We start from the raw sequence: 25,754 nt of genomic DNA, 5'->3' as shown, positions 1-25,754 counted from the left end.
CTGGGGTACTGCTTTGGCATTGAAAGGTCCACTTTCCAGGAAATCCCCCAGTCCTATGAAAAGTTGGTATCTGGATGAAAGGCATGAGAGTCATAAAACAAGTTGATGGGGCATTTCATACACCCACTGCCATCAAGCTGATTCTGCCTCAGAGACAGAACTTGTCTGTCAGGTTTCTAAGGTTTTAAATCTTCTCAGAAGCTGACTGCCTCGTCTTTCTCCCTCAAAGACATAGATACGTTAGAACTGCCAACCTTCCTCTTAGCAGCCCAAAGCTGAACCTACTAGATCTCCAGGGCTCCGCCTGACTCCCACATGAACTTTTATCTTATTATCTCCAAATTTTACATTCATATACACAGATACGTGCCAGGTAGAACTGGTGTGATTATCCTCTTTTACAAAGGAGTAAACAGAGGTTTACAGAATTAACTAACTCACTCCAATTCTCAGTATTTGTGAGAATGTGGAAAAACTAGCATTCTTCCACATTTTAGTGGGAATATAAAATGGTGCATCTGGAAAACACTTTGATATTTTTCTTATGTATATTTTGTACTCAATTGACATAGCAAATCTGCTTCTAGGAATTTACCCAAGAGGAAATTAAAAACGTGCCCATGGAAAGATTTGTACATAAATATTTATAGCAACTTCATCTATAAGAGCCAAACTAGAAACAACCTAAGTGCACACCAGCAGATGAATCAATAAGTTGTGTTACTGCCATGCTAGCCTCGTGTGTATGAGTTGACCTCCTAACTGCGAGGTAAGCAGTGAAATCACCAGCCCCTTCAAGGGACAAATATGGGACTTTCTCTCCCCGAAAAGAGTTACAATCTCAGAAACTCATAGTAGCAGCTCTACCCAGTCCTGTCGGGTCACACTGAGTCAACATCAACTCGATGGCAGTGAGATTCAAGTGGAGAGTGTTACAGCCATGAGTAGTGAGCTGAATTGTGTCTCCAAAAATGTCATGTCCACTTTCTAATCCGTAGTACCTTAATTAGGAAAATAGTCTTATCAGTGACAATTGTTCTTATAAGAGACAAAACCAAAAAGCAAACAAGCAACAAACTGCTTGCCATGGATTCTGACCCATAGTTGTGACCCTGCAGGGCAGGGTAGAACTGCCCTGTGTATTTCCAAGATGTTGCGGTTGTGTTGTTAGGTGCTACCTGCTGAGCTCCAGCTCATAGCGCCCCTATGTGCAACAGAACCGAACACAGCCCAGCCCTGCACCATCCTTCCAGTGATGCTGATGGTTGAGCCCAATGTTGTAGCCACCATGTCCGTCTATCTTGTCCTTCCTCTTTGTCACTGCCCCTTTGCTTTACCCACATGATGTCCCTTTCCAGGGTCTGGTCTCTCCCGACATTTCTCAAGTACACAACACGAAGTCTCACCATCCTAGCCTCTAAGGAGCTTCCTGGCTGTATTTCTTCTGAGACAGATTTGTTCGTTCTCTGGGCACATCAGGGTACTTTCTGTTTTCTTCTTCAGCATCGTAATTCAAATATGTACATTGTTCTCTGGCTTCCCTTATTCCCTGTCCAACTGTCACATGCATATGAGGTATTTGAAAATACCATGGCTTCATAGGGGAGTAGAAAGCCTCCTCTTTCTCCTGTGGAATGACTGGTGGTTTCGAACTCCTGACCTTCTGGTTAGCAGCCCAACACATAACCCATGATTCCCCTAGGGCCCCAGGTATCAGAGAGACAAGGGAAAAGAAGGTGCAGCCACACAGAGAAGAAGACAGCGTGAAGACAGAAGCAGAGCTTGAAGGGATACAGTCACAATGCTAACAGCCACCAGATGATAGGGAAGAAAGCTAAAGTAAGGAAGGCTTCTCTTCCTAGAGCCTTCAAAGGAATGGCAACCCTTCAGAAACCTTGATTTTGAACTTCTCACAAAACAAATTTGTGCTAATTTGATACAGCAGCTGTAGGACATTCATACACCATACAATGGCACATTCCTATCGACATCAAGTTGATTCCAACTCATAATAAGCCTATATGACAGAGTAAATTTCCTCTATAGGGTTTTCTAGGATGTAAACCAAGTAAAAAACCAAACTCTGGACATCGAGTCAATTCTGACTCATGACAACCGAATAGGACAGGATAGAACTGCCCCTCGGGGTTTCTGAGACTGTAACTATTTTTAAATAATTTTATTGGAGGCTCTTATAACTCTTTTTAAAATTGTCTTATTAAGGGATCATACAACTCTTATCACAATCCATAAATACATCAACTGTGTGAAAACTTTTGTACATTCATTGCCCTCATCATTCTCAAAACATTTGCTCTCCACCTAAGCCCCTGGCACCAGCTCCTCATTTTCCCCTCCCTCGCCGCTCCACCCTCCCTCATGAGCCCTTGATAATTTATAAATTATTATTTTGTCTTATCTTGCCCTCTCTGATGTCTCCCCTCACCCACTCTTCTGATATCCATCCCCCCAGGGAGGAAGTCACATGTAGATCCTTGTAATTGGTTCCCCATTTCCAGCCCACCCTCCCTCTACCCTATCGCCAATTACCCCATGGTCCTGAAGGGATCATCCGCCCTGGATTCCCTGTGTTTCCAGTTCCTATCTGTACCAGTGCACATCCTCTGGTCTAGCCAGATTTGTAAGGTAGAAATGAGATCATGATAGTTGGGGGTGGGGGGTGGTAGGAAGCCTTTAGGAACAAGAGGAAAGCTGTATGTTTCATCATTGCTACATTGCACCCTGACTGGCTTTTTTCCCCGAGAATCCTTCTGTAAGGCGATCTCCTGTGGCCTACAAATAGGCTTTGGGTCTCCACTCCACACTCACCCCCCCCATTAACTATGATATGATTTTTTATTCTGATGATGCCTGATACCAGATCCCTTTGACACCTCATGATCACACAGGCTGGTGTGCTTCTTCCATGTGGGCTGTGTTGCTTCCGAGCTAGATGGCCACTTGTTTACCTTGAAGCTTTTAAGACCCCCAGACACTATATCTTTTGATAGCTGGGCACTATCAGCTTTCTTCACCACATTTACCTATTCACCAGCTTTGTCTTCAGTGATTGTGCCAGGAAGGTGAGCATCATCATAGAATGCCAATTTAATAGAAGAAAATATTCTTGCATTGAGGGAGTACTTGAGTGGAGGCCCCATGTCCTTCGGCTACTTTAATACTAAACCTACAAATATATGTACATAGATCTATTTCCCCATCCTCATATATAAATATATTTGCATTTGTGCATGCCTTTATTTAGACATCTATAAATGCCCTTTGCCTCCTAGCTCTTTCCTCTATTCCCTTGACTTTCCTCTTGTCCCACTATCATGCTCAGTCTTCATTTGGGTTTCAGTAATTCCTCTTGGTTACATTATCTTTGATTTCACCCCACCAGGCCTCCCACACCCACCTCACCGCCAATTTGGATCACTTGTTGTTCCCTTGTCTCTGGGTTTGTTAACACCACTGCCTTTCCCCCTACCTCCCCCTCTAACACGTCCCCCGGAACTTTCCGTCCCATTGTTTTCTCCTCCAGAGTGTTCATCCAGCCTGTCTTATTTAGACAGACCTGCAGAGATAATAACATGCACAAAAACAAGACAGAGAAAAACCAAGCAACAATATGCAACAAAACAACAAACCAATGAAAAAAGAAAACACAATAAGAAAGAAAAGCTTGTAGTTAGTTCAAGGACTGTTTGTTGACCTTTAGGAGTGTTTTTCAGTCTAGTCTGTTGGGGCACCATGCCCTGACCCCAAAGTCAGCCTTCAGAATTCCCTAGGGACCTTGTTGCTCCATTCCCTTTTTGTTCTGTTGCACCCCCTTAGTGTTTTGCCTCGGTGTGGGTCACATCAGGCGCAATTCCCACACTGTGTCTCCAGTGTTCCCTGTAGGGCTATGGGTCAGTGAGGGACGTCAAGTCTCATAGTGGGGCTGGCCATGTGGTCCTCTCTGTGGACTGACTTCTCTAAGTGGGAACATTATCCTCAAGGCCTGGTGGGCCAGGATGTGCTCCACTCTCTCCTCCTCCCACTCCATCTACTCCCATGTGCTCTGATCAGATATGTCCCTCTCTCAGAGCGGCAGTTTCAATGCCCTCCTTTGAAATAAAGTCTTCTGGCGGGGAGGGGAAGGTGAGTAACTTTTTAGAGGATGGCAAGCTTTACTTTCCCTGGGAGCGGCTGGTGGTTTCAAACTACTGACCTTCTAGTTTTCATCCACAGGTGTAACCACTAAGCCACCAGTGCTGATTCCTAGGATGTAAATCTTTACAGATGTGAAGTGACACAGCTTTCTCCCCTGGAGCGGTCAATGGATTGAAACCACAAGTTTGGCTAGCAATCAGTCATTTCATCATAATGGCATACCACTCAAATAGAAAGAAAACAAATTATTGTTGCATTCAATGACATGGATAGATTTCAGAAACACTATACAGCTGAGCAAAAAAGAGTCAGTCATGAAGGATTTCATAGTATTATGAAACTAGGCAAATGCAATCTGCACTGGTAGCAGGGGCTGGGATAGAAGTTAAATGGGAAAGGTCACAGGGACCATTTTGAGAGTCATGGGTATGAACTAAATCATAATTATGGTGGTGGTTCCCCAGGTGTGTACATTTTTCATAACTCCTCAAACTGTATGCTTATAGTAATACCTCAGTGAGAAGCATTTTCAAACCAATATGAATCTAGGTAGACAAAGAAGAATTTGCTAAAGGAATTTAAATGGTTGCCTGTGAGGTGAGAAAGAGGATGGGGAAGAGGGGGTAAAATAGGGAGTTTTTTAATTATTAGGCTTAACATTATATTTGCTGTTAACTCTATTTGAATGTAATACTTGAATAAAACCACAACTCAGTTGCTCTTTTAAAATGCTGCCATTCCCTTAGGATGTTGGAAATTAATTTCAGAATCCTCTGAGGCTGATTTCTCCCTCACCACCATTCCTCATTTTCTCTTCCCCAGGGTTATTTCTAAGGGAAATGTTCGCCATGTCATTGCCCACTCAGTCCTCTCCATCGGGACCCTGCCATCTGGGGAGCCTGTTAATTCCATGCCATACATCAAGTGATAGAAACTATTGTTTGCTGTTTGTACACCATCCCGGCACAAGAAATATCTGCCGAGATTTATAGATGCCCTTCCTTCTCTGAGGTCTTAATACATTCCCTGAGATTCTACCCTGCTCACAACAAGGTGTGTTGTTGTTCGTTGCTCTTGAGTTGCCTCTGGCGCATGACCCTATGTACAACAGAATGACCCACTGCCCCGTCCTGTGCCGTCCGGACAATTCTTCTGTCTTAGCCTGTTGTGGCAGCCACTGCCACTGTGTCCATCTCTTGTTCAGGGTTTTCCACTGTTTCGAAGAGGAAGCCGAATGTCCTTTGCCAGGGACTAGTCTCCCCTGATACCATACAATGCACAGGAGATGAAGTCTTAGCATTCATGCTTCTAGGGAGCATCCTGACTGTACTTCTTCAAAGACGGATTTGTCTGTTCTTCTGGCAGTCCACGGTACTGTCCGTATGCTTCCCCAGCACCAGAATGCAAATGCATCAATTCTTCTTCAGTCTTCCTTCTTCGTTATCTAGTTTACACGTGCATGCATATGGGGCACAAGAAAACACCCTGACTTGGGCCAGGGATACCTTAGTCCTTGAAGTGGTATGTTTGCAGTTTTACACTTTAAAGAGGCCGTGTGCAGCAATTGTCTAAAGCCAGGTATGGAATCCACCGATTCTGAACCTCAGACGTGGGAAGCACCGGTCATGATTCAGTTCTGGGTTCTAGCCTTCTGTGGAGGTGCTCCAGGATCAGTTCACTGAGGTAGAGCTACCATCCGTCTGAAGGCTTGTGCGTTGCTGTGACGCTGAACAGATAACAGTGGAACTTCCAGACTATTGGATATATATATATATATATATATATATATATATATATATATATGGAAAATTTATATGAATTACAAAATGGTTGTTCATGTTATTAACACTAGTCAGGCCAACTCAACAGAAATGAACAAGAACAAACAGTTTATTTCCTTTTTCCTTTATGCATATTATTTACCACAATCGCCATTCTATTTTAACTAAAACTAAAATGAAAAGTTACAGATTTTTCCCCTCAATATGGAGAAATATTTTCCAAGCATTCTCTACAAAAAAGATTTACCTCTCACCATCTGTGGCAACAAGAAGATGCCAATTTTCTTCAATAAAAACATTTGGGGGCATTCGGTTTGTTTGTTTATTTTAGTGTGAGTATTGAATTCTCCTACTTTGTGAAGCCAAAACAGAGATCACCTGTAAGGCCAAGACCAGTGGTGATTGCCTCTGAAATTGCCTTCCACTTCCGGTGATGTTCACGTGTTGACATATCACAAAGTTATTTGCTTGTAAACATTATGAGTGCAGGAGCCCGGGACTGAGTTAATGAACAATAGAAATAATTAATGACTCAACCCAACATAACTAGCAGTCCCTAGGCTACTTTTAGAATCACGTCTCCTGTCTGAGGAACAAGGCAATGGTACTCTCCCTACTCTTTTTTTTTTTTTCAAAACCTGTTCATAGCTTCATTCATCTATTTAGAGCTAACCTTTCCACGGGCCTTCAGCAAAATTTGAGTGTCCAAATGCATTTCTAAAGGGTAATAAAACCAAAAATTTTCACCTTTACACTAGTAGGAAATACAGATAAAATAACAAGTCATATTAGGGAGAGTTAAATTTTTTTAATGATAAGAATTTCACATTTCATTAATTTTAAACAATTATTGCAGACATCAATATTTTAAAATTTCTAAGCAAAGTGTTTTAACAATAAAAAAATTTAAGGGGCTACTAACTTACAATTTAACTCACATAAAATTCCAAATTAAAATTGATTCCATTTGTCTCTCTAGATTTTGCAAACAGTGATTTTATAGCACTGTAAAAAATAACACTAAAGGAGAGAGCAAGCTGAAATTATATTCCAAAACACATAAAAAATGATGTCATCATATTTCTTAAAGAAGTTGTGAGGAGGGAGGGAAAGGAAGTAAAGAGTCTTTTTCCAATATCCCACCATGCAACAGCCACTAAGTAAAAAAAAAAAAAAAAGAGCCATAACTCAACAAAGTGAATCATTTCCCTAGTTTATGAAATCATTTCTGTTTGTGACAAGATCTTAACAGTAAACAGAAAGCACCAGTTTATTCCCATCCTCTTGATAATCCTTTCCTCACAGATAAATACACTTCTCTTTTTCATATATCTCAACCCTACCTAGCAAATGGACGCATAATTTGAGTGATTTACAAAAAATATTATCAACCTCTATGCAAATAAATTACTATCTGGGCTCCTGTGAAATCAGCTAACATTTCAAAATTCCAGAAATGATGAAGTAAAAGTGCTGAACAGAAAATTTCAAAGGGCAGTTGGAGAAGACAAAGTCTATAATTACAATGAGATTGCAAGGGCCTAGAGTTTGAAAATGAATAAAAAGCATGCTGAGCAGATGGACATTGGGCCTCCACTCAAGTACTCCCGCAATGCAGGAATACTTTCTTCTATTAAACTGGCATTCTATGATGCTCACCTTCCTGACACAATTGCTGAAGACAAAGTGGGTGAATAAGCCAATGTGGTGAAGAAAGCTGATGGTATCTGGCTATCAAAAGATATAGTATCTGGGGTCTTAAAGGCTTGAAGGTAAACAAGTGGCCATCTAGCTCAGAAGCAACAAAACCCACATGGAAGAATCATACCAGCCTTCATGATGATGAAGTGCCGAAGGGATCAGTTATCAGGCATCAAAAAATAAAAATTCATATCATGTGTGCTCACCTCCCTGAAACGATCAATGAAGACAAAGTGGGTACATAAGCAAATGTGGAGAAGAAAACTGATGGTGCCCGGCTATCAAAAGATATAGCATCAGGGATCTTAAAGGCTTGATGGTAAACAGTGACCATCTAGCTCAGAAGCAACATAGCCCACATGGAAGAAGAACACCAGCCTGTGTGATCACAAGGTATTGAAGGGATCACGTATCAGGCATCATCAGAACAAAAAATAATATCGTACTGAATGGTGGGGGTGTGGAGAACCAAAGCCCATTTGTAGGCCACTGGATATCCCCTTCCGGAAGGGTCTCCAGGAGGAGACGAGCCAGTCAGGGTGCAATGTAGCATACAACTTTCCTCTAGTTCCTAAATGCTTCCTCCCCCCCCCCCCCCCCCTACAATCATGATCCCAGTTCTACCTTACAAATCTGGCTAGAGCAGATGATGTACACTGGTACAGATAGGAACTGGAAACACAGGGAATCCAGGACAGATGATCCCTTCAGAACCAGTGGTGTGAGTGGTGATACTGGGAGGGTGGAGAGAGAGTGGGCTGGAAAGGAGGAACCGATTACAAGGATCTGCATATAACCTCCTCCCTGGGTGATGGACAACAGAAAAGAAGGTGAAAAGAGACGTCGGACAGGGCAAGATATAACAAAATAATAATTTATAAATGATCAAGTGTACATGAGGAAGAGGGGAGCGGGGAGGGAAGGGGAAAAATGAGGAGCTGATGCCAGGGCTTAGGTGGAGAGCCAATGTTTTGAGTTGCTAGACATTCACCCACTTCAAGACTAGCATATGATCAAGAACTTGTGGTACTGAAGAAACTTCTGGAAGCTGCACTGAAGGTATTAGTAAAAATCAGGGCTCCATAAACAGACACAATATCAGTCGCATGGTTTCAACAAGCTGCTGAAGTACTGGAGACACTCACTCTTCTATAACAAAAAATTTGGAAGAGAGCGACCACACCAACCAAATGGGAGGGACCCATATTTGTATCTATTTCAAAGGAAGGTGATCCAATAAATTGTGGACAATACTATGAATATCATGCAATATATCGACAGTGAGCTTCCAGAAATTCAAGCTGACTTCAGAAGGGGACGTGGCATGAAGGATATCATTTCTGACTTGTAATGGATCTTGGTTGAAAGTAGAGAATAACAGAAAGAGGTTTGCTTGTGTTTTATTGACTATGCAAAGGCATTCAGTTGTGTGCATCCAAACCAAGGATGGATAACACTGAGAAGATCATTTCATTGTGCTTATGCGGATGCTATACGTGGACCAAGAACCTGTACATTTCAAGAGAACAAAGGGATATTGAGTGGTTTAAAATCAGGAAAGGTATGTGTCTTGGTTCCATCTTTTCACTAGACTTATTTAATGTCTATGATGAAGAAATAATCCTAGAAACTGGACCATATACAGAATGCAGAACTAGAATTAGGGAAAGGCTTGTCGGCACCTTGTGATATACAGATGGCACGCACTTGTTTGCTGAAAGTGGTGAGGTGGACTTGCTGTTTGTAGATGAAGAAACAGATTGAAAGAGGTTAAGACACTTGCCTGAAGTTAATAAGATTAATACTTGAATCCCGGTTGGTGTGGTGGTGTAGTGGTTATGCGTTGGGTTGCATTCCACATGACCGGCTGTTCGAAACCACAAGCAGCTCTTCAGGAGAAAGACTGGGCTTTCTGTTCTTGTAAACAGTTACAGTCTTGGAAACCCACCGGAGTCACCATGAGTCTGCATTGACTCCATCATTGTTGCTGTCGTTTGGGTTTGATATTTAATTCAAGGCAGGGTGGGAACTTAAAGAAAAGGCACCATGGCACCAAAGCCTTTCACCGTTATCCTATCCAACCTTCACATTCTTGGGGAGTGAAAAGATGAGATAAGAAGTGCAATTAAAAGAAAATTCCTAGGATAGTGGTCCATTGGAGTGACTGAATTTGGAAGGAGACAAGAAGGGCATACTGACAGTATGTCCTAGTGATCCCCCCCAAACTGGATCCTCAAAATTCTCAGCAAATAACTCTAATTCAATCCTATTGTAGATGCCATGCAACATCACAAATGCACAGGTGGCTACAAAGACTTAAGGCAAAGACTTCTTTTTTCCCACACGGTAATGAATTAACCTAAAGATTTCCAGTGAAAAGATCACTACTCTACCAGACTGAGAGAGTCCCCAGAACAACTCTAACTGACTCTTCAATAGGGCCAGTAGAATGAATGCAAACCACATAGGTTGGCCTAGGGGTTATTTTACATTATAACAAGCAGAAAGACAAGACAGCAAAATGAAATGTGGGAACTTTGATTGCAGGCTTGACTGCATTAAAAACAAAAATTAAAAATCTGAAGAAAGTGGTAAGGAACCACTGAGTTAAGCCTGAACAATATTGGATAATAGTTTTAAAAATTGTGCTGTAGTCTTGGTATTATGGTCATGTAAGAAAATGTGTTGTATAGAGGATCACTTGGACTCAGAACCGACTCAATGGTACCGAACAACAACAACAATAGGAAAGTCTCTTAAGTCTTAGAAAATGCCGACATATTTAGCAATGCAGTGGCATGAGACCATCAGACATTAAATGATACCTCAGAATAAACACATAAAGATGAAGGGAGAGAAAAAGAAAGTAAATATGTCGATGTCAATAAATAAATTGGAAAATCTATGTGATGTTTTACAGGTATTTCGTGTGTTGTCTTTTAACTTGGACATTGAAAAAAGATTAGATGTATCTGTCATAAAAAAGCAGGAAGCCCTTTAAAGGCTTGTAAGAGTCATTTTTCAGTTGAGAGAAGTACCTATTTGTTACATTATCAACAACTTATAGAGAACACTTAGAAAACTTCTGAAACCAGAGACTACTCGTTCATAGGAAAAAAATCCCCAACTGTGGAAGTTCCATAAGCATTCGCCCCACATGCCAGAAGGGTGAGCCCCCAAATTCTGGGAATCTACCAAAGCCTCACGATCCTTGAACCATAGAAACAGACACCACCACCACAAGCTCTTGAAGCAAAAATGTGTCCTTTAACATTCGTATGTGTTTTCACAGCAAAAAGTAAGTCTCCATTAAATTTTCAAACTGAAGTAATTAGGAAACTCAGCAGCAAATGTTCAAAGCCCTAACAGTTTCCTGCCTTCGTGGAAGAGCTTTGAAATCTGGAACCATAATTTTGCTGTGACTTTTTATAAGGATTAAGTTTTACTCTTTTTGTTTTCTTTAAGTAATCTCTGCAAGAATGGGGTGGGTAAGGGGAGTGGGAATTTATATAAAAATTATTAGGCAGAAAATCTCCAAGAATTACACTCCTTAGAAATTCGTTCCTGTTACTTTCCCCTACAGCTCTCCTGCAGCAGAAAGGACTGAGGTTGTGCCAAGAATTCCTTACTGTAAATTGCGATGCCAGGGCCGCTCCCACATGCCAACATCTGGCCCGCCCAGCGGAGAGCCCTGCCATTGGGGACGGGCCTCCTGAAGGGTCTCAGGCAGGTGTAGGACACAGATGCTGATGGCTCCCTCTCTAAATCACGACTCCTTCCAATGCAGATGAGCGCAGTTTGGGGACAAGAAAATGTCATTTTAAACTTTATTCATAAACACATCTAAACCATGGAAAGAAGAAGAAACTATTTTCCTCCCACATGGGAATTCTCAGGATCGTGATCCAATGTCTACTTTATTATCTGGCTTCAAAATAGGCCTGCAAGCTAGCTTTGCTCCATTTACCACAAAGGGTCCTATAGCAGTCATTTCTATAGGTCTTTACTGGATACAAACACTTCTTTTCAAAATGGATAGGGCCATAAAATATCTGCTTAAATCTAGAGTGATCCTAAGATTCTCCAGGACATAATTTATAAAGAGTTGAATGGATTTAAATAAAATCTGTGACGTTTGTGGCAATCCCCTCAGTGGGGCAGCACTTTCCCCGCCCCCCTCTTCCCTCAGCGCCCCCAAGCCATTTTCCTTTCTGTCCTGCTCATCCCCATTTTGTTCCTATGAGCTTTGTTCTGGGGCTAGTACTGACCTTTGGGTCACAGACTGTTGATTGGACTGAGAAGTGCATTCCACCCCACCCCCGCCCCCTTTAGTGCTATTGTTCATGTATTCCTCTGTCTATTGTTTGACAGTTGATCCCTGGAGTGAGTTCCATTCAGCCTTGAAGATGTCTGAAGCCGTAGTCTCAGGGGTCCCTCAAGTCTCCATCAGACCAGTAGGGCTGTGTTTTTTTTTATGATTTTGAATTTTATTCTACACCCCCACCCCCACCACCCCACCCCTGCCTCCTTCTCTGTCAGGACCTTTGAAGGTGTTCCTGATCATAATGGATAGAAGGCAGAGGTAGTTCTTCTCAGGGAAGGGCAGGCTCTGGTTCTCAAGATCCATTAGTCCTCTGAACTAATGATCCTTGGATCTTTGATTTTCATCACTCTTAGTGGGGAAAAACTAATAGTTGCTTCTTAGCTACTCACGAACTTTCGAGAACTTAGCCATTACTCATTACAGTAGGATGTAGAACCTGATCTTTATAAATGATGTTATGCCGATTGGCCTGGATGGTCCTTTGAGGCTGTGGCCCTGAATCTCCAAGCCTAGTGACTCATTCCCTTCGGGCATTTGATGAAGAGCTTTTCAGAACGTTGCCCCTGTAGGCTCCACAGCATCCTTGTATATATTTGTAGCACACAAAATGTTACAGTTGCAGTTGTTTTAGGTGTCGTCAAGCCCACCCTGACCCATGGTGACCCTGTACACAGTAGAACCAAACTCTGCCCGGTTCCGCATCACCCTCACGACTCTTCCTGTGCTCCGGCCCATTGTTGCAGCCACTGTGTCAATCCCTCTTGACAAGGGCCTCCTGTGTTTCGCTGCCCCTCTTCTTTACCAAGCACGGTGTCCGTCTCCGGGGACTAGTATCGCCGGATAGCATGTCCAAAGATTGTAAGAGGAAGTTTCGTTATCCTAGCCTCTCACTCTGGTCTTACTTCTTCCAAGACAGACCGGTTTGTCCTTTTAGGAGTTGTTCATTGTACTTTCAGCATGCTTCTCCAGCACCACAATGTAAATGTACCGATGCTTATTCAGTCTTCTGTAGCCAATGTCCAACTGCCACATGCACATGAGACAACTGGAAATACCATGGCTTGTGCCAGGCACACCTTAGTCCTTAGTACGAAAACATGTTCAGAAATACCCTCGGCCGAGCCTACATATGAGCACCCTCAAGAAGGTACTCTCATTCACCGTCCCATATCTGCGAAGCTATGGATCTACCCATAGATGCTTTTGTTATTGCTATTACTGAAGTTATTTTTTTTAAAAAGGAATCCCCACATTTAATCATAACTTCCTTTGATCTGACATTTTCTTTTTGCTTACACTTAATAATTTTAGCTACTGTGCCGAGGCTTCAAAACTTGGAGATCATTAAACATTAACGTCCTCTATATTACACTAACTTCACTGTACTAGGAAAAATACTACAGCCACCTGACCTCCTTTTCCTAATTGATCACTGGAGAGGTTTCTTCATCTTCTGGGAAGAATATTTTATTAATAGTATATAAAGCATAGCCATGAATTTTATTACAAAATGCCATCCTAATAGAAGTGTTGTTTCAAGAGTTTTCCACTCTATAATACAAATATTCCATTCTATAGTACAAAAAAGGAGTTTTCCATTCTATAGTACAAAATGATTACATTTTAAAGGAGTATTCAGGATGATAATATCACACCCTACCAAGGAACAGAAGAGGGATGAATATATTTTCTAGCAAATAGAAGAAAGTATAAAGTGATGTAAACTATAAGTGTGATATGAATGTTTATACCTCATGACTTAAAATTTATTTTTGCATAACTTACCAAAAATCACTGAGCAGAGATGAGTAGAGATCATCCTTGTTTAGTTCCCTGTAGGTTAAATGAGTTTCTTTTACTCTATCTATAACATGTGAGACCTGGTTGCATAGTGGGGAATTAATTGAATTGCTAACCATGAGGTCCGCAGTTCGAAACCACCAGCTGCTCCACAGGAGAAAGATGAGATAACAAAGAGGCATTGTCTCAGAAACCAACAAGGGCAGTTGAACTGTGTCCTGTAGCCTCCATGAATCAGATCATCATTGACTTGTTGACAGTGAGACAGTAAAATAAGAATAATAGCAAGATCTATATTTCATAGCTGTGAAGGTTAAATAAAATGAGGAATATGAAAATATTTTATGAATTTTGTGGTAATAGAACACTAATACACTTTTATAAAAATTCATGCATCAATTATTCAGCTCAATAGTCACTTATTAGGGACTTTTACGTGCCATAAAATATGCTCGGTGTGGGGAATAAAATGGTAAATGGCATATATTCCTTCCCCTCAAAGTGGGTACAGATTCACAGGGGAAGTTGTTTCAATAAAATATAGTGAACATTTGGCAGATGTATACAGAGAGCTTGAGGGTGCATAGATGAAGCCTTCAGCCAAATATTGGGGAACAAGAAAGATATCCGAGAAGAAACATGTCTTAAGAAATGAAGGAAATTAAAGAATGAAGATAAGCGGGAAAACTCCTAGTTAATAACAAATGATGTAGAAAGTATTTATTAAGGGGAAAACTTTCTATCCATGTCTATTCCTTTCCCCTGGCAGCTCCAACAAATGACCACAGACTTGGCCACTTCCAATAAAGACATTGCTGTCTCACGGTCCATCAAAATCCCAGCAGGTAGGCACAAACTGCCAGACTCACTCCAAATCCAGGTGGAAATGCAGACTCTAGACCAGGGGTGCTCAATATGTCGATCACGATCTATTAGGCAACCACAAATATAGTGTGGGTAGATCGCATGGCATTTAAAAAATAGGCATAAGCCTATCATCAATCCCGTCACTTACCTGATATACAGCGCAGCCAATCAGATGCAATCAAGTATCAAAAACGTGCACAAACAGCTGCGCTAAGTGCAGCAAAACTGACAAGCTAAATTATCACCAAGTTTTAGACCTTGGTTTTTTTTCTCTTAAATGTAAGCAAGGGTATTAAAATGAGTGGGGGAGCTGGGCCAAGTAAGAAGACAAAAACATCACTTTCATACAAAATGGGAGATTTTGACACTACAAGCCGACATTCAGCTGAAATCCAGAGTGCATGAACAGTTCTGGAACTTACTCGCAGAGGGAAATTACCCAAACATGAGAAAATGTGCGAACTTCTTGACTGCACTATTCGGCTCTACTGATTTATGTGAGTCAGCCTTTTCCCAAATAAAGATCAGTAAGTCCAAGTACTGTTCCACCATGACGGATGGTCACTTGGAAATGTGCTCGAGGCTGGCTGTCAGCAGCTACTGTCCGGACTACGCATCCCTGAGTCATTTCATTCAGTGTAAGTTAAGTCATCAGAGAAACTCAGGTCATGACCAAAAAATGTACATAGCTAATTGTGCTGTGTTGTGCAATATGCATTCATGTGGTTATGCAAGGTATATAAACATACATTGTACATATAAAGAATTCGCAATGCATTTATGAATCAATATAACAAATACATTAAAATGTATGTTTTGCATTTTTGTAGTTGGTAGATCATTTTGACTGGATCACATGCTGAAAAAGTGTGAGCACCCCTGATCTGCATTAATCAACATAGTCTGACAGAACAATAACAATGGAAGAAAGAAAATGAAAAAATACTCAATGGAAGATAAATACTAGCTAATTTCAGGATTCAACCCTTGAGTAATTAAGACAGTGAAAATTAGCATCAAGACGGACAAAGCAATCAATGGGAAATATTAAAATTCAAAATAGACACAAATGTGTGTATAACTCATATTATATAAAGATTCAAAGACAAGAGGAAAGGGTAGTCTTTTAACAAATAATACTTTATAACAATTGAATAGCATCATACAAAAAAAAAGAAAGGTAAACCCTCTCATGTACCATTTAAAAATAATACTAATAGCACAAAGTAGCTCACAAGCCTAAGTGTGAAACCTAAAACTATGAACTATTTAGAAGAACGAATAGAGGAAAATTTGCACTGTTGGCTTAGATGAAGTTTCTTAGGTATACTTCAGCATAATCCTTTAAAAAAAACAAAAACAAACCAACAAACAAACAAAACCCTGCTTTTCAGAAGACTTTGTTTTAAACATTTAAAGATATAATCGTTTGGGAGAAAAGAATTTCAAAAAGTATAGACTAGATAAATAACCCATAACCTAAACAAGAAGAGAGCAACAAATAAGCCTATTTTTTAAAATAGGCAAAACTTTGAACAGATGCATCGCCAAGGAAGATATATAAGTAGTGAAGAAGCACATGGAAAAATGCTCATTAGTCATTACAGAAATGCAAGTGAAAGCTCCGCTATGCGCCTATGAGAAAGTTTAAAATTAAAAATTGACCATGCCAAGTGGTGATGAGAATGTGGATACAACAGAAATCTTATTCACTGATTAAGAGAAAGCACTATGACATAACTGCTCTGGAAAACAGGTTAGCCATTTAAAAAATAATTTAAATATCTACCTAGCTTATTGTTTAGCCATTCTACCACTAGATTTCTATCCAAACTAAATGCACATATCCTCATGAACATTTGTCCACAAATATGTAAACACCTTTCTTTGTAATAGCCCCAAATTTAAACATCCCAAATGTATAACGATAAATGAAATACAATAATTGAGGTGAATTCACACCACGAAAAACCACTGGGAATGAACCATTGACACATACTACAATTTGGTTGAATCTCAAATGATTCTGAAAGGAGTCAGACTGAAAATGATACATCTTGTGTAGTGTCATTTATCCAGACTTTTAGGAAATGTAAATCTATAGAAACACAAATTTAAAAAGAAAACAAATAGTGGCTGTTTGGCAATGAGGTTAGGAGATTACAGAGAGACCTAGGAGAAGAGATTGTAATGCAAATAACCAAAACCCAAACTCAATGGGCTCCAGTCAATACTGACTCAAAGCGACCTACCTACGGGACAGGGTAGAACTGCCCCTGTAAGTTTCAGAGACTGTAACTGTTTACAGGAGTAGGAAGCCCCCTCTTTCTCCAGCAGCCCTGCTGGTGTCTTCTGAACTGCTGATCTTTCGGATCACAGCCCAACACGTGACTACTACACCGCTAGGGTTCCCTGTAATAATACAAATAGATGTGAGAAAAATTTTGGCAGTGAAAGATGCTGTCTCTCCCGACACAACTGCTGGAGCCAAAGTGGGTGAACAAGTAAATGTGGTGAAGAAAGCTGATGGTACCCGGCTATCAAAAGAGATAGTGTCTGGGGTCTTAAAGGCTTGAAGGTGAACAAGCGGCCATCTAGCTCAGAAGCAAATAAGCCCACATGGAAGAAGCACACCGGCCAGTGCGATCACGAGGTGCCCAAGGGACCAGGTATAAGGCATCATGCAAAAAAAAAAAAAAAAGATATAAGTGTGTGTATGTATGTGTATATATGTGTATATGTATATATGTATATATATATCATATTAAATGAAGGGGGAAGTTCAGAGTGGAGACCCAAGGCCCAAGTGTCGGCCAATGGAGATCCCCTCATATAGGGGTTTAGGAGAGGAGATGGGTTAATTAGGGTGTGAGGTAGTATCGATGAAGAACACAGCTTTCCCCCAGATCCTGGATGCTTCCTCCCCCCAACTACCATGATCCGAATTCTACCTTGCAGGGCTGGATAGGACAGAGGCTGTACACTGGTACATTTGAGGGCTGGAGGTACAGGGAATCCAGGGTGGATGATACCTTCAGGACCAAGGGTGTGAGGGACGATGCTGGGAGAGTGGAGGGTGAGTGGGTTGGAAAGGGGGAACTGATTACAAGGATCCACATGTGACCTCTTCCCTTGGAGAGGGACAGCAGAGAAGGGGGACTCCGGATAGGGCAAGATATGACAAAATAACGATGTATAAATTACCAAGGGCACATGAGGGAGGGGGGAATGGGGAGGGAGGGGAAAAAAAAAGAGGACCTGATGCAAGGGGCTTAAGTGGAGAGCAAATGCCTTGAGAATGATTGGGGCAGGGAATGTATGGATGTGCTTTATACAATTGATGTATGTATATGTATGGATTGTGGTAAGAGTTGTATGTGTCCCTAATAAAATGTAAAAGAAGAAAAGAGAAAAAAATGATTAGGGCAAAGACTGTACAGATGTGCTTTATACAATTGATGTATGTATATGTATGAACTGTGAAAAGAATTGTATGAGCCCCAATAAAATGTTAAAATAAAAAAAAAGAAAGATGCTGTCGTCTCGTTATGGTTATCCTTTCATAGATGAATGACTGACACACATATGAAGTGACATTTTAAATAAATGCAGATTATTAAATGAAAATATATTACTACTAGGGTTCCAGTTCACAAGGACACAGGCTTATTTTAAACAAAACATGTTTGGCATGTCTCTTGGATCAGCGAATGACAGGTCTCAGTAATGCACTTGTCAGTCTCATAAGATGCCTTTTCCAAAAACTAAGTAAAATGACCAACCAAAATGTTGGCTTCCAAGACTATCTGCCGGCTAATGAAGCTCAAGAAAGAGAGACCAACCCAGACAATTATGGAGGCTTTTAAAAAGTCATTCCAAAAGAGGAAGCTGCTCACTACAAGAACACTTTGTTCTAACAAATCTGCTTTCTGTGACGCTCATACCTCCTCTCTCACTACAAGATCACTGAAGACAAAATGAGTGCATAAGCAGATGTGAAGACAGAGGATGGTGCCTGGCTATTAAAAGATATGGTGGTGTCTGGGGTCTTAAAGGCTTGAAGTGAAACAAGCGGCCATCCAACAGTAAAACAACAAGTCCACATGGAAGAAGCACACCAGCCAGTGAGATCGTGAGGTGTCATCAAGACCGGGCAATGGACATCAGAAGATTCACAACAAACAGTAAACAAATAAACAAAAATGCATTGATAAGAATGGAAGGGGGTTGGAGCAGAGACCAAAAACCCATCTATGGACAATGGAGCATCCCCCACAGAGGGGTCGCAGGGAGGGAATGAGTCAATCAGGCTGCAGTAGAGCACTAATGGGTCACACAATATACCTCTGATCCCTTGAGGCCTCCTCACCACCACCCCCAACCCAGGCTATCACGACCCCAGTGTCGTTTCCCAATCTCCAGACTAGGACATGTACATAGGTACAGGCAAGAGATTAAACTCACAACACATGGAACCTAGGAACAGGAATGGGAATAAAGATACCGGAAGGGGAGAGATGTGGGGAGGGAGGGGACCACTGATCACAATGGATGGCACATAACCACACACCCCCATTCAGGGGGAAGAACAGCAGATATCAGAGGGGAAGGGAGACAGTGGTCAGGGTGAGATGTGAAAATAATTAGCAATCTACAATCTATAAAGGGGCCATGAGGGTTGGCAATGTGGGGAAAGTAAAAAAGAGGAGCTGATCCCAAGGGCTCAATGGAAATTGTCTAGAAAATAAAGATGGAATGTGTGTATGAATATGTCAGATACAATAGATGCATGGATTGTAACAAGAGTTGTAATAGCCCCCAATAAAATAATTTTTTTAAATTAAACCTGTGTAGAACTGAGAAAGAGTCATTTACCATCCATTTAAATAAAAAGAAAGAAAGAAAGAAGAGGAAGACGATGGACTTTGTGAACCAGGATGCTCTTGGGAGAGTATTAGAAACAATTTTCAAAACATCGAGAACTGCATGGATGAGACAAAGGCCAGGGAAGTGGGATCCGGGGATACTTTTGCTTTCCCATCAGGAGATGCTTGTGGTCATTCTTTGTGGGTAGCAAGGGCTGTCCTGTGAAAAGTTGATCATTCCATTGGGAAACATGACCCCATCATCCCACAAGTCCTGACCTTGCCCCTTCCGATTTCTTTTAATTTTCAAACCTCGGAGGAGATTGAAAAGGAACATGATTTGAGCTGTGGCGGATGTCAGAGCCGGCATGTTGAGATGTAAATTGAAGAATGCAGAGACCTTCCGGGGAGGTTAGAAGATGGAGACACTGTCTTGAGAAGTATAGAGACCCAGTCAGAGGATATTCCCAATGACTTCACATTTTGAGACGTTTGAAGAATTAAAGGTTCTTATGATTTTTGACGTGATACTTCTTTTAACGTCTGATTTTATTTTCGTTAATAGATTATCAGCTTGATTCCCTTCCCCACCCCCACCCCCACTGGAATTTTGTCATCTTTCCATGACCGGAATGAAACAGTAGTGAAGCTAACCAGAGGAAGCTGCTTCAATTAGAGAACCACGCTGACACAGCTTACTTGCACAGTCAACTAGAAATCAGCGCATTCTAGAAAGCACAACGGCGTAGTCACGACAAATTGAAATGGAACTTGAACAACGTAGGAAAATCCAAGGTGCGATAAAGATGGGCTGAGGTTCTGTGAACCAGTTATGGGTCCCTGGTGTTCCATCTCTTGGCCACTAGCTGAATCTTGACACTGGAGAAGATTTTAGCTAACGCTAAAGTGGAGATATGAAAGAAAACATTCAGTTGACAGACGGCTCAGGAACTGAGGGCCGGAAAACACTAAACATTGCTGAAAGCATTCACCCTAAGAAGGACTTTACCTTCCAGGGGCTCCCGACTGACACCACCCCCCGTGCTCACATGGCTGACTCTGTCGTGAGTGTTCCATTTGGCACAGCAAGCGGCAGTGTCTCCACCACCCAGGATGGTGAGGTAGCCCTTGGAAGTGACTTTGATCACCTCATCCATGACCACTTGGGTTCCCCAAGCAAAAGCTTCCCATTCAAATGCCCCCAGAGGTCCATTCCACACAATCTGCTTAGCCCAACCAACAGCCTCAGCATACTGCTTGCTGCCCTCAGAGCCATCCAGTCAGTAGGTGTGCCGGAGGCCAAAGTGGCTTGGCCAGGCTTAGCATTCTCATCAAACTGGTCAGCAGTGTCAAAGTCAACAGCTAAGGTAATCTGCGCGCCCTTCTTTTCCACTTTGGACATGAGGTCCTTGATTATCTTGGATGCCTCTTCATCGAACAGAGAAGTGCTCATCTCCTTGTTATTGAACACTTTTAAGGAAGCTCAAATCATCATCTCATTAACTTTGTCCAGCATAGTATTGATCAGTTGGATCTTGTCTGCAACTTTAGTTCCACACACGTTAGCCAGGAAGGATTGCTCTGGGCGCTCCAAGACCTTGGTGAAGTAACTCAGCTCCTCTTTCATCAGGAAGCCACCAGCCTTCTGTGGCAGACTCCCTCCCCCCATGTCACTTTGCACTCAGTGAGCAGTGTCGAAAGCATCATTGACTCAGACATCTCTAGCTTGAGCAGGAAAGCCTGGAAGACGTCTCAATTGCGCTGGCTTTAACCTTGTTCCCAGAAGTACCTTTTTCCTTCCCTTCTTCCTCAACATGCAAGAGTAGAGGTTCTCTAGAAGGATGACAGAGCCAGTTCTGGGCTCACACAGTCCTTTAAGAAAAAAACATCTTTGCCCGGCAAAGACCAGAGTTCTGCAGCAACTGGCTCTTAGGAGTCCTTACCAGGCATGGGGATATCATCATGTCTGCCCACATGACTCATAAGAACAACTGACTTGGCTCCATTGTCCAAGCAGAATTGAATGTCCAAGCAGCCTTGATCTTCTGGTTGTTTGTTATCAGGTTATTCTTCATAGGGACATTCAAGCCCACCCTCACGACCGCCCACTTCCCTTTCACGTCCATCTTGACCAGAGCAAGCTTGTAAGAAAGAGATCTCTTGGTCCTCGAGCATTCGCGAGTGGCTTGGAGTGGCAACCAAGGAGGGCTCAGGAAGCCCGGTGGTACTTGTTGACTTACCTTTGCGTGGCCTTTATTCCTTAGTAAAGTGGTTAGAGCTTTTTTTGTGTGTGGTTTTTTTTTCCAATGAAAAATGTGTATAGAAAGCAAAAGGAAATAGAGCCAAGGAAGTAATTAAAATTAGCCATTTTAAAGTTAATTTTAGTGTCAATTTTGATGAATATATTTGGCATAATATGAAATTATCATTATTTATCTAAATTTAATCTAGCATTATATTAGATAAGGACAGTTATAAAGAAATTATATTACCAATATTATTCATGAGTAAATCTCCAAAAATATAAATATCATTTTGGGATGCAAAATCTAGTAATGTCTTATTTGTTGCCAAAGAAGGATCATGTTCACTTTATAAACAGACTATGATTAACTCAGTTTTATACATTATCATAAGTATCATGTTAATTAATTACATATCATAAAATTATATTATCACAGAAAACAATGATAAAAATATTTTAGTAAGTATAATCTATATAAACAAATCATTTTGGAAACCCAGAATTAGTCATATAGCATATATATACACAAATGTCAGAAACTCCCAAGAATAAAACTTAAATTATACTTAGCCTTGTATATCACTATGCAACTGTTGAAAACTTAGTTAAATAACTGAATGATCATTGAAATTTGAACTTGAAGGCTTCTTGTTACATCAGTTTTTATGAATTTGAAGACCTAATGAAGGCTACATGATTTTTTGAATTTGGTTTATTTTTTATTTGGTTTTACTTCCCTGGGTGTTTCCTTCACAATTGATTCTTAATAAAGAATTTATGAAATAAAAAAAAGAAAAATGCGTACAGAAGTGCACCCTATGGATAACATCCCGAATTCTCTGGCTGGATGTAGCTATCGAGTCGTTTCCATAACCCCACTGCAAACTCCGAGGTGTCTGTAAACCAATTACAGTAGGTGACTGAGCGGCAAAGATGCGTATCATTGCGATTGAAATGTCAAATTTTCTGGAGAGACAGGCTCAGAGCAAGATTCCTTGATTTTTATTGGATTTAGATGGGGGTAGAATTTTTTAGGCATTTAAAACATATGACAGGATATATGTTTTATCTTGAAGTTGAACATACAAATAGAGAAGGATTTTTAAAGTATTTTTACATTAGGTATAACAAAGAATATGGAATAAAATTCTGAAACCCAAGTGCCTATGAATCCAGGAGTGTTTATGTATTCATAAGGACTTTATCTTGGAATCAGGAGAGCACTCAGAAGTGTTTAAGCAGAAAAGTGAAAAAATAACCAAAAAAAACCCCAAAACATGAACTTAGAAATCAATCAGACTCTTGATTTGGCATCCAACTCCACAGCATGACCAGTTGTGCGAGTGAGGGGAACTTGATTTGCATTTACAATCCCCCAGTGTCCTTTTTAAAAAATGCTATAATAATTTCAACCTATCAGAATTTATAGGAGGACTAGAAAATGTGCCTAACATTGGCAACAACTAGATGCTCTAAATAATCACTTCCGTGATTATTATTGGAAGAATATGTCATCAGCATACAGCATGAAATGGAATAAATGAGAGGAAAGCAAGTTGGATGCACATCATTAGGACTAAACAAACATTCCCAAGTGCCATTCTTTCCAAGGAGATGAGGAGACTTACCCTGGGTGATTGGATACTTCGAGTTACAAAACTTTCGCGTCTGATTTCGTGGAAATGTCCCGAACCTCTTTGTGGAGGTCATTTCCTTCTGTGAAGACCTGGGAGGCTTTTGCAATTCTTCACACCCTCAGCAACATTTCTCAGCATTTTTGTGGGGTTTTCTCCTGCAGCTCACAAACACAACAGATAAGAAGCTAAGCACACAGATGAAAATGTACCCACTGCTCACTCTGTTGTGCATGTCAGAGGCAATGAGTTCGTGCAAACACAGCTCAACTCCCAGTCCTCCCCTTTGTTGCGTGAGCCTCATTAATTTGTTAATATAGTGCTCCAATCCCTCACCAGCCTTCGTTCCTGTCTTTATAATATTTATGAATTTGATTCTTTGATTTCTAAAGCTCCCAGGGTTTCTGTTTCATGAAATATTTATTTTTCTGGCTTGAATGAAAATGCTGTTCTGAAGTTCAAGATCAGACCTGCTAAGCTGCTTTTCATAAACCTTATGTCTACTGTTTCTATCAAGACTCTGATACACTCCAATTACTGTATTTCCCTTAGAAAACTGCAGTACAGTGGCCTCAAAAGACCAACTACCAGCATTCTTTTTAAAAGCAAAAATTTAACATGTTCTGCTTCACTTTGGAAATCTTGAGATAAGCTATCGTCTCTTGATATCTAAAGTCGATAAATAAAACAGAAGTTCAAACTACACATAGGGTTTTTGTTGTTGTTGATTTCTTTGTCTATATATTTTTAATGATTTAAATTCAACAGCTTAAGTTAGCCAGCGAATTATTTCCATGCAAAGTACAATGAACTATAATAGAGTAGTGAATGCCTTTCTACTAGTCACAAGTCTTCCCATTGCTCGCGATAAAAACCCACCTCAAACGTGTTGCGGTTCGATGCCTCAGGTGTACAGAATTGAGCTGCTCCATAGGGTGTGCATGGTGGCGGTCTCTGAAAACGGATTACTAGGCCTGTCATCCCAGGCATCTTCCAATGGGTCTGCATCTCCCACGTGGGACTAGGAGTCACGTGCTTAACCATTGATGCCACCCAGGGACTCCTTCTTCCAAAATTAGCCTGAGCAAAATAGGGACCTTATTAGCTTAAATAAATGAAAGTTTCATAGGTTTCTCGCTTTAGGAATAGGGAGATCCAGGTCTCACATATGACTCTCCTTCTCTGCTTTCAGACAACTCTGTGAGTCATGACATAAACCTGCAGCCCTGCCAGACTCACGGCCTACTGGCTTAGCCACCTCTGTAGACAAAGGGCAACTGCCTCTCAACTCTGCCAGACAATCCCAAGGACAGATATTCCTGACATAAAAACTATGGTCAATGGCATTAGGCACTCGAATTCATTAAGCACAGGGTATTCATTGTCTTCTGAATCTGGGAAATTGAGTTAACTATAATCAAATAATATGCAGTAAGTTCTTCACAGGAATCAATAGGATTTGTTAACAGATATGATAAAGGGTGTCAGGCAAACCGGATCACCGATCTTTTTTTTTTTACCATATAGATTTTCAAGATGAAGGTGGTGTTCTCTAAGACTATATTACAAGATATAAATTGGGTAAGAAATTATGTATACTCTGATTCCAACATGTGAAAGACAAACTGCACTAGTGCCATAGATAATCGGATAATTCTCAGTCAATAACACACAGAGTTTATGACCTTCAAATTTTCTAGCATCTTAAAAGTTAGTGTAGCTGCCAGTGAAATGAAAATACAACCACAACTTCATTGGCTATTGGAGAATTAAATGAGTCTTTCACAGTACCTTGCAACCAGCCAATGCTCAACACATGGAGGCTGTTGTCATTAATACTATTACTCTTGGGTCTCCTCCGTAAGAACCACCTTCTTCTAATCTCCTTCTAACACCTCCCTCACTCAAGGTGTGTCAGTCTGGGGACTTTAGAGAAACAAATCCACAGAAACTCATGTAGAAGAGAGAGTTTTATATAAAGGTTAAGTATGCATCAAGAAAGCATCCCTACCAGTGCTGCCCAAGCCCACAAGTCCAACATTAACCCATATGTTCAACACCAATCCACAAAGTCCTCCTCCAACTCACAAAACACACACTATGACGCCAACTGCAGCAGGAAAGCTGAATCAGTGAATGTGTAAGCATCTCAGCGCTGGCATGGGTCTCCACATGGCTGCTCCAGCACCCAGGGCTGCATCGGGGTAGGTCCATGTGACTTCTCATTGGGGATGTCTCGCAGGAAGTGAGCCTTACCATCTGAAGCAGGGAACTGGCTAAGGTAGTTGCACCCTGGTCTGACCATCACAAAGCAAGAGACCTGAGAACTAGAAAGGCAAGGTTCATGGAGCCATTTGTCCTTCTGCCTTTCAATTAATCCCA

The 25,754-nt window shown here is 41.1% G+C and overlaps 1 pseudogene; it reads right to left on the bottom strand.

Moving 5' to 3' along the window:
• Window positions 1-20,461: 20,461 nt before the first annotated feature.
• Window positions 20,462-22,682, bottom strand: LOC142451538 (phosphoglycerate kinase 1 pseudogene; annotated as a pseudogene).
• Between the last annotated feature and the right edge of the window lie 3,072 nt (window positions 22,683-25,754).

This window comes from Tenrec ecaudatus, chromosome 6 (assembly GCF_050624435.1).
Source record: "Tenrec ecaudatus isolate mTenEca1 chromosome 6, mTenEca1.hap1, whole genome shotgun sequence".
Taxonomy (NCBI): domain Eukaryota; kingdom Metazoa; phylum Chordata; class Mammalia; order Afrosoricida; family Tenrecidae; genus Tenrec; species Tenrec ecaudatus.
The sequence above is the reverse complement of the archived record's forward strand: the minus strand, read 5'-3'. Positions and strand labels throughout refer to the sequence as shown.